This window comes from Pieris brassicae, chromosome 14, assembly GCF_905147105.1.
Source record: "Pieris brassicae chromosome 14, ilPieBrab1.1, whole genome shotgun sequence".
NCBI lineage: Eukaryota > Metazoa > Arthropoda > Insecta > Lepidoptera > Pieridae > Pieris > Pieris brassicae.
The window spans coordinates 3,312,840-3,323,478 of NC_059678.1; the positions used below are offsets into that span (position 1 = coordinate 3,312,840).

At 34.9% G+C, this 10,639-nt stretch overlaps 2 long non-coding RNA genes across 3 annotated transcripts; both read left to right on the top strand.

Annotated features, from left to right (window-relative positions):
• The first annotated feature begins 2,417 nt into the window (after positions 1-2,417).
• On the top strand, positions 2,418-6,185 carry LOC123718212. Of its 2 annotated transcripts, XR_006754938.1 has the most exons (3): positions 2,544-2,675; positions 3,707-5,403; positions 5,482-6,185. It is a non-coding gene; the product is annotated as an uncharacterized LOC123718212 (long non-coding RNA). The 2 variants fall into 2 exon arrangements; XR_006754937.1 differs by lacking the exon at positions 5,482-6,185 and having other exon boundaries at positions 2,418-2,675; positions 3,707-4,242.
• A 1,645-nt stretch (positions 6,186-7,830) lies between these two features.
• Positions 7,831-9,061, top strand: LOC123718095. The gene is made up of 2 exons (XR_006754921.1): positions 7,831-8,072; positions 8,866-9,061. It is a non-coding gene; the product is annotated as an uncharacterized LOC123718095 (long non-coding RNA).
• Positions 9,062-10,639: the final 1,578 nt, after the last annotated feature.

Here is a 10,639-nt window from a genome sequence, read left to right on the forward strand (position 1 = left end):
GTGAGATTTTTGTTTGTAAGTAGATGTTTTTTTCTAAATGCGACAAAAATTTGATTCTAGTTGAAGATTTTTCCACGGAGGAGGGATATTATTCCAACATTTTGTCGTGCTATATTTAAAACTCCCACGAAATGAAGCCGTCCGATCCTGGGGAATGGCGAGCTCCTGAGTACAACTCTTCACTCTATTCCTTTTGTCATTACTACGCCAGAGGAGCTTTCAATCACAATTTATGAGTGTAGTAAAAACTAAAGAGCTCATATTGGCTTCAAGTCTGCGATGATTGCAGACATCTGGTTTACACTTCTACTTATTTACTCAAATATATACGTAACTGCTGGACCGTATCCGCTCGTTCTATTGCCCTTCTCTCTGGATCGAACCTGGATTTGCCAGCAATCCGCTGAACTACAACATCAGCGATGATCGCGAAGTGCGGAATGCATACAGTCCAAAATGGCTCTGCCAGCAGTAAACCCGCAACTAACAACGCGACTTCTAAGATTAAATAGAACCAATCTCAAAACAATGATAGGAACAATTGAGAGATATTGTCTCCTAAACATCTTTTTGTCCTAGGCGCGACAGACAGCCCCTTGTGCTTGACTGTTTCAGCACAGAGGAATCAGTCACCCACGTAGTCCTGGAATGCGAGGCTTTGGCTAAACAACGTACAGAAATCCTCGGAGTAGTGAGGTCGCTCTGTGAAGCCTGTGAAGTGCCCAGGATACTTCTGTGCTTATGGAAGGAGCTAGGCTGGCTAAATTAGCCAGGACTTTATAGGGATATACCGGATAGATAACACAACTTTCTCTACAGCTGTGATATTTTTGACATTCAACACCTTTTGCCCTCAGTCACCGTGACCACGCACGCTGTAAAGCACGCGAAACGTCGGAAAAATTTAAATTTAAAAATATGTAAATATGTCGATATTCTACTACTTTATGAAGACATACAAAATCTTATCATTCGGAACGTTAATTCTAATGTATGCGATTATTTCTTAAAATAACTTTACTATAGATAGCCCCCAGTGGTGGCATAAAATACTCCAAATGTAGAATATTTGATACGTACGTAGATGCGATGTAAGTTTAGTAGTAAAGATATTAAAGACCTTTGGCCCTTTTCGAAATGTTCTGTTTGAAATAAAACAATTTTTTAACCGGATTAAAGCTATTTGTATTATTATAAACTTAGAATTAAAAAAAATGTTTTCTGTCAATGTGTAAAAGCTATGTTAACCAAAGACTATGTTCTATTTGTCTAGGAGAGCTTTGTACTATAAGCTGTTGATTTAAGCACACCCAATGGATTGTTAGCCAGGGCAGTTGTTGGGTATAGGCGGCGGTAAACTCGAATATCGAAAATGATCAATAGCCACAGTAACTACTGTACTGTACCAACAAACACTATTTTATCTCCCTTCCACTCATAAGGATGGCTTTGCGAAATAAAGGATACATATCCTTCCTTTGCTATCGTAGCATTGTTTCTATATTTCTATTGCGTCTTTAGTGTCCGCCATTGCTGAATCTCCAACACATATAAATAATTGTTTATAAAACGTTATCTTTTTGGTAAGAGATAACGGTTGTAGCGGATAACCTCAGAATTGGGGTATCTTATATATAAAAAAAAATATGTTCTAAGTGTATGTCTGTTGACATTTTTTATTGAAGACGTAAGCGCAAATGCCGCTCAGACAATATGACAAGAGCTGGCAGCGTTCCACCTTCGGAGGTAGCTAGAGTATCTTCGAAACGTTGCCTAACTCCTTTTAATAATATGTTTTAGTTATTATATTTTAAAGTTAGTTATTGTTTTCTGTTATATTAATTTAGATTAAGAATATTGTAAATAGTATATTTAGAAAATATTTAAAAATCATTTCAGATTTTAATCGATACAATTTGTTGGTTCGAATATAATCTTTATCATAATCAAATATACAGTATTCTCAAATTTTCTTAACCTTCATAGTTATTATAAAAAAAATTAAAAAAAATTGGTTCCAATGTCAGTGTACGTTTATTTTGAATAATATTTATTATGCATTATTGCAGATTGATTCTGAAATTATTAGCCAATTTTCTGTTTCGTTCTTCTTATTGATGATGTCAAAAAAGCGCTTTAAGACACATTGTCGTATCACTCCGAAAATACCGTCTTCTGTTTCCAAGTGTGCCGCAAAGAGTTTTCAGAAACAGCCTTTAAAATTTAATTAATAATTATTGTTATTCTATATACAGTAATGATTGCGATAAAACATCATAATAATACATCCACTTGGACAACTTCTTTAAAATACAAATGAAACAAAAATTGATTCAATGATCAAACCTTCATTTCTACGTTACAAGTAAATAGGTACAGATACCGGCAATCTTCTTGAGCATTAAACAAGGGAGTGGGGGAAAGTTTACGCATCGTACACAGCTCGGGACACAAACGTCAACTGACTTACCAATCACGCGTTCGACACGTCAAAGTGATACGTAACCCAACACAATATAGCTCGTATTAATTACATATTATAGTAATTCATATTTAAACCAAGGAGCCGAGGCTAGTGTTTATTATATATTTAAATAAGACAACATTTAGATATAAAGTAGTTAGCGCTTGTATCTCGACTGAAGTGGACCTGTGCTTGATTTAATTAAAATGAAGTAAGTGTTTATTTGTTTTAAACTGTAGAGTTTCACTTTTAGTTCCAAACTGACAGTTCGAATACCTGTGAAGTTGATTTGTGCTCTCGTTAGGTGAAGGAAATCATCGTGAGGAAACTAAATTAAAAGTAATTTAACTAATCGATTTAAAATATCTGTCAAATCTCTAAAGCTACTGAACTGACATTGATGACTGTGTAACTCTGCGCCATCTGTGCATAGAATTAGCTGGACACATCGGCGTCGTCTGATTGTAGTAGAAATCCAATATCAATACAAAGTTCGCTTTCAATTCAGTTTTGACAATTATAAACTTCATTGTTGGTTTCAAAACGTAATATGTTTTTCATTTTTATTCTTTTAATCTCATTAAATTCTGTAAAACATATTTCACAGCGAGCTTTTGGTGTAAAGCATTCTAGTTCCCTCACGATGTTTGCTTTCACTATACATGTGTCGCAGCCAACTAGCTTAATTAGCCATTTAATTAACAGCCTAGCCTTTTAACTAAACGCGCTAATTAAATAACGGCCTGAAAGATATTCAGCCGTAGCGTTTGTTGCAAAATTTAATAAACTGGTTGGCTAAGGCTTAGGACATTCGCACGGTACAGTCATTATAAATATAGACATACAGTCATTATAAAACTTTGGAAAACACCATCAAAGTTGCGGTTTGCCGACGCTATATTGACGATTTGAAGAGTTTCGTTTCGAGTTTGAGAGTGGCGGAAACTGGAACTAAATTTAAATTAACAGTCAACAGGCTAGGCAAGAAATGAAACATCATCGATCAAAGTCGTTTGGCTGTTCGATCAACTGGCTGACTATCTTTCAGGCCGCGAGTTAAACGGCTAGGCTGTTAATTGAACGGCTAATTAACCTGGTTAGCTGCGTCATAAAATGCATGGGGATAGATAAAATTCAGTGCTAAATTAAAAATAATTATAGTTTTCTACTTACCGGTAGAAAATATTAAAAAAAATTATACAAAACTAATCTTCATTAAACAGTCTTATAAGTTTTTTCTAGATTTCTACTACTCTGCTTGCTTGCCGCGTATTGCTACGCCGATAACTCTAGTGAATCCTTAATATCAAAAATTCAAGATCATCAAAAGACACTTCGTGTTTGGGAAGAAGACAACTCCCGGTTATTGGCGTCCATCACCGAAAAACAAAAGAAATACGACAATGCCAAGAAAAACGAAGTTGGATTGTTACAAACTGTCGACTATTTGGTTAAAACAAACATGGAAATGTTAGAAAACGTTTTAACTGAACTAAAGAAGATACGAATCAACCTTAACGAGGATGGACATATGGAAAATAAATACGACATAGGAGAAGATGCTTTGTCTAATAAGTATCCAACAGACTCTGATACCCTAACACTTGAGTGGCTTAACTATATGAAGGAAAATGATGGAAAGTGAACCATATGGACAGATAATTACGGACAGATAAATATATTTAATATAGATACTGAGAATAGAGAATATGGATACTGTTTCTATTTCATGATTGATTTTTGAAGTTAAATAAAAGAAATATATTATATTAGAAATATTTATAGCCTATAATTTCATTATTCAAAAAATCTACTTGCGTTAATATAAATAATATAAAATGGAAAAAAGTGCGTACGTACAAAGTACACATACACATATTCATACTGTTTACACACTGTGCACGTGCTAAAGGTAATACAAATAAATAAAAAATGCGTTTACTGCAGAAGATGTTATGCGACCGAATGGCCATCTCAAAATTTTTGTTTAGTAACAATAGTGGTCTCAAATATAATACAGGAATATGGGTATGAGTAGCATGTCCACTTTGATTGTTTAATTAAATTTTTAAAATCTTCATTAATTTGCAGTACAATGAGAACAGGCAGAGGCAGAACTGGGAAATATCCTCGTAAAAGCTAACCTCCCGAAGTCTGCTGGGAACATTGTACAGGAAAAAGTGCTATTTTTTTAAAACATTATCATTACCAGATAACAGCTTTAGTAAATATCTCTCTATTAGCAGAATAATAAAAAAATTATAATAAATGCCACTGTGTCTTCCGAGACAGTAGGGGTAGGTTAAACAACTGTAGTTGAAGTGGCTTCTGACTATAAATTTATATAGCATACTTAAAACTTTGGGGTCTGCGCTCCAAATCACACCATTTAAACATCTTATAATATTTAAGCCCTTAAGAGAGTTAGTTATAATGTGATTGATGTGGAAATGAAAACAGCAACAGTTTGTTATCATTGACAAAACCCCGAAATTTATGGTTAGGTACCACTGAAATTGAATGATTATTGTTACATTAGAGGGAAAATCTTTACTAAAAATCATGGCCTTGCTTTTGTTGGGGTTAATCTGTAGAGCCAACCTGTCATTATAATATCTATACAATTGATCTAAAGCATTATTTATACTATTTACAGCTCTATCTACATTATGGTCGGAAGAATTTATTACAAGATCATCCGAAAATTGTAAAATATTTACATCTATATTTACAAAATTAAGAATTTGAATTGTATATACATTGTACAGTAATGGAGATAATGTAGCCCCCTACATAGTACCTTTGGAGACCCTTCTTGGACCATGGAGAATATTATTATGCCTTATATACAAAATTCTATCTATTAAAAAATTAAATAACCAATGATAAAGTGTGCCTGGTATACCAGAGTCAGAAAGAACTTGAACCAACATACCAAGGTCAACATTATCTAACGCATCTTCAACATCCGGAAAAACATAAACACTGGACTTATTATTATTGTTGGCATATTTCAGATCTGACAAGAGAAAAATGAAGCTGTCAGCACAATTTCAACCTCTCCAGAAGCCATATTGAACATGTGGAATGATTTTGTTCGCCTCTACATAACATTCAAGACCAAGCTCGTTTTGGACGTTATGATAGTGGGAATTATGCTGATAATATTAAAATGCTGACTATCTTTTGGCCATGTTTCATTAAGTAAACACATATCAACATTTTGCTCAGCTAAAAATTTAGACAATAAGGCATTTTTCCTATGTATACTTTAAATAATGTACTGAGCTATACATAACTGTATAAATTTCTGTATTCGATTTATATTCGGTCTAAGAAAGGACGACCTAATCTCTGCGTTTTGTAAGCTAGGCTAGGCTGGTTACCGATTCGTCAGCGACGTGATGTTCTCCATCTCCTATATTCCATCCTGTTCAACCCTAAAACTCCTTCCTATCTCAAAAATGTTTCTAAATTCTTGGGAGCCCTTAACTATAGCTCCTCATTTCTAGGCGATTCCTTTAAGGTCTCTGCAGTTAGGCTATGGAATTCACTTCCCGTCCCTATCCGCTTAGCTCCTTTCCTTTAAATTTCTTCTGTACAAACATTACCTGTCCACATCGTAACCCTAACTGACGTCAGACTTATCTAAAATTATCGTGATTTATGTGTCTTTTTACTTTCTATTTTTAATGTTTTCTTATAATTTTAATCTTTTTAGTTTAGTTTGTTTTTTTTGTTCCTGTTTAGTTTTGTCTTAATAACTGTGTATAGCATGTATTTTTGCACTTCTTGCCTATCTTATGTAATTTAATACATTTGTTTTCTTTCTTTACTCACAGTGGTTGCCTGGAAGAGATCACTCAAAAGCAATAAGGCCGCCAGGCCGCCCTCTTTTTGATTTAATTATGTTCATTTTTTTGTTTATATTGTAATGTAACGAAGTGATAATAAATAAAAAAATAACTGCTGTATATTATAATATACACCAATAATGTGACAGATTTTTTAGAAGTAAGTATATAACGAACAGTGTAGGCACAGGTTCATTATCTCTTTGATTACCCAATTCTACTAAAGTTTGGACCATTGTCATCAGAATATCCTTACTATTTGCAATTTGAGCTTTAAGTTGAGTTTGGTTTAAGTTGGGTTCAGGAACTGTTTTATTTACATTATGAATTTTTTTTTCAATTTTTTTTAATTTAAGTACATTTTGGCTTATTGAGGGTAGGATCTTAACAATGTTGCTCGACTGTGCAGGTAAAGACGGAAAATCACATGATGGAATTGTATTAGCCACAGAGGCATAAGTAATGTTACCCTTTTTTTAAAGTATTGTTTCAATTTTTATTGGGCAAGATTTGGACATGGCCAGGCGAGGGCACTGCAATTGACACAACACAGGTATTCTTTTTTAACGCATTCTCTGAAATTATGCTCCCCAGCACATATTGAACAACGTTGTTTACCATTACAATTTTTTGCAGGATGGTTAACCTAGAAACACCGGAAGCACTGCTGCAACGGTGGGACATATTTAAACACCCTGAACGAAAATAGGTCATACAATATGTTGTCAAGCAGAACATTTGACAAGAAAGTTATACTGAGAGTCTCGAGACCCACAGTACTTTGACCGACTTTTTTCGTAAATCTTTTCACTGCAATAATTTCATATATCGAAGACAGCTTTGTATATAAATCCTTGTTCGAAATGTTGGTAGGCACATATTGGATGATTCCAGTTTTTTCTATCTGCGCTGCAGAAAGGCGCATTCAAGTTGTGCATTGTCAAAAAGTCTGAATTTGTGATGAAATTATTTACAGTGTTGTATTCTTTAAAAAACAACCGAAATTTTGTTGGCATTAACTCTATGTAAAGCTAACAAAATGAAAGGTGTGTGAACCTCTGAAGTAAAAATATGTTTTAAGTAAACTGGGCTTTTATTTCCGAGTTTAACCTGTTGGTCCTGACTTACAACAAAAACTTTGAAGCCCGTATTTGTACCTGGACCTGGCTTGAAAAACGGAATAAAGTCAACCTCACCGCCGTCTACTTCAGGTCCAGATACCTTCGCACCTCTTTTACGAACAATTTTGGATCATTTCGAGGTACCACCTGGGTCCTCCGGTTCATTCATTTTAATAATTAACAAAATGTACAATTATTTACACTGACTAAAATAAGTTTTAGTCATATTTACACAGGATATTTTAATGAAAAAAATAATTAAATCGACCCGGAGTTCCCGCCATAAGTCTCAAATCTTCCTATTGAATTTTTTAATTCATAGAAACTTACACATAAAATACACACCTATAAGAACTATTTACATCGTCTACAGTACAGACTTTGACAGCTGTACGTCAGGTTACCTGTCGAAATGAATTGAAAAGTATAAAAATTTAATTTATAAATTTATAGACCCCAGATTCCCAGAATAGCTGGCGCCCAAGATGTTGAGCGTGCAACGGGTTACCCTAACGCGTTATATTACGATTAAGGGTCTGCAAGCTCTGGTGAATCGGCTGGAATGTGCTAATGATTGCCATATCCTACCCACCGCTCATCCGAACTACCAGGTGCAGGCTCGACGTGAACATGGTAAAATTACTTGTATCTATGCTTAATTCTGTAAAGTACTTCCTAAGAGCAACACTGCTGGGTGAATCTACTACTTCTCTGCTGGTTTTACGACCCAAAATCTCGAAGACCTCCGAAATGAGAAACTTCCAGCGCTCTCTGCTACCTTCCTCAAATTGCCTGCTTTTAGCTGCAGCAGGTCCTCCTCGACTCGATCCATCGGTACCAAGGCTGACCTACTGGTTTTTGGCTTATGACCTTAGACAATGTATTTGCCGGACACCTTTTAACTCCCATGACGGATAGCGTAAGAAGTTCTATGTAATTTCGATAGTTGTCTCAATATCTTCATCCTTTACAAACGTTCAATATATAGTAAGTCTTTACAAAACACTTGTCTGTACTATTTTTGAATATTCTACTGTAATATTGTCACCACATTTCAAAATGCACTATATAATAGATACTCTAAAAGTCAGTCAAAAAGGAATTATTACAAAAGTTACGATTGAATAGGAAAGAATATGGTTAAGTGGTGTTCATGTAGAAGACTTTTAAAAGACGGAAAGGAAACTAATCGTGCTGGATAAGGTAGTGTATTCCATAGCTTAATCGCGGAGATTCTATTAGTTGATCAATGTCAGTCTGTCAGTAGTGCTTTGGACGGTTCTTTATCAATTAATTGCTCATGGACTGGCGTATGTGCCGGACGTAAAGGTTTAAAATAAACTTAACGGACGCTCTGTTAAATTGTGCATTTTTTTTAAATAAAAAATGGGGGTATTTTTGTAATACGCTGTCAATTTTATTACAGATCCACAACTACAGTTTCCAGCGATTTGGCGCGATGCAATAACTGCCAATGTTGAAATGAAGTGTGGTCCGGATTGGAGGCATTTGACGATATGACGATACAAAACCATAGAGAAAACTCACGTATTCACAATTATGTCCGTACTGTGCAAATTGTCAGTTACAAACTGAAACTGAAATAAAACAATAAATAAGCACGTATTCTTTATTTGCCAATGACATTGTAAAATTGATAAATATTATGAGTATGACGGTGACATTTGTGGATAAATATTCAATAAAAGTTTGGGGCGTATATGCACGAACGTGACCATTAAATAACCAAGTTTTTGGTACTGGGATTGTTGTATGTAGCTTGCCTCCAGCTTAAAACTCTCCTTGGTACGTGCAAAAGAAAACGAAAGCTATCAGTATTTTGTACAAGGAAAATGTAAGTAATCATTACGTCATATACTTGACATCCGTAAACAGTTCTGAAGCTGACCATTGATTTTATTAAACAGTAAAATAATATACAGTTTGAACTTCAAAATTTTTACTAATAAACCTGTCTAGTTTATGCATAGTGCTAGCTAGTATTAGCATTGTTTTAATCATTTTCTCTAGTTCGTTACACTCCGTCGACTTTTGGGTGTAAGCGATGCCGCTTTCCTCACGACGGTTTTTCCTTTCAATCGAGTATTTAATGCGCACAAAAAAGTATTTTGGTTCACATAATTTGACGCTCAAACCCACAGTAATATTGTACACCCAAACATTGTTTTTCTCATTTAATTTCTTTTGCGGACCCTGCGAAAGTTTTACTCACCGAAGTGCGACGAGCAAGTGAGGAGCCTCCATCACCAGTACACGTGTCAAAGTTCTTCCATCGTCCAGCACATATTAATGAGTTATGTAACCTGAACTCACTTCCAAGCTGCGAATGTTACATGGCATATTCACAAACTTTTCAACTATTGGTATTGGCACGTAAAACGAAAAAAAAGGTTGCATATTTGAAACTGGCTGATCTATTAAATTATTTGTGACTTTAGGAATGTCAAGTCGATTTATATTTATTAATCGCATACAATACAGATGGGCCACAATTTGGCTTAAAAAATTGTTTGTATATTTTTTGCATTTCTTATGTAAATAAGAGCTGGACAAATGAATGTTTATTAGTATATTCATTTTAAAAATTTATATTTTAAGCGTACGTTTTTTTAACCAAACACCGTATTTGTCATTATTATTGAAGTCCTTACGTTAAGTCGTTAAGTTGGTACGGTCACAAAAGCATTCTGAAGGCATTGATTTACAGATGACATTTTACAAGATGCGCCTTTTCTAATTATGATATATTATTTTCTACTCTACTGTAGAAAGACTGCCAAGAAAGACTTTGAAAACTGATCTTCTTAAATAGCATATTGGGATTGAGGTGAACATTTTCTGTAAATTTTAGAACGCCAAGATAGTCTGCTGGAAGTCGCTGCAGTACGTACTGTTCAGATTTCATTTGAACATTGACCAACTGATGACGCGGCTCACATGGTTGTTCTAAATTTTAACAGATGTAGCTGCGCGATACACCAACAGCTCACAAGAATAATATGATGTATGAGTGAGTTTTATCACAAGGGCTCAAATTTGAATATGCTGCGTCTTATTCTCGCTGGCTCTTAAAGTGGCGAAGACTACTTCAAGCCCCGAATTATCGTGGTGAGCTTTGAGATAATCCCACCACCCTGAACCTTTGATCTTATCCGTAGGGCTCCGTCTGTTGACCTTAC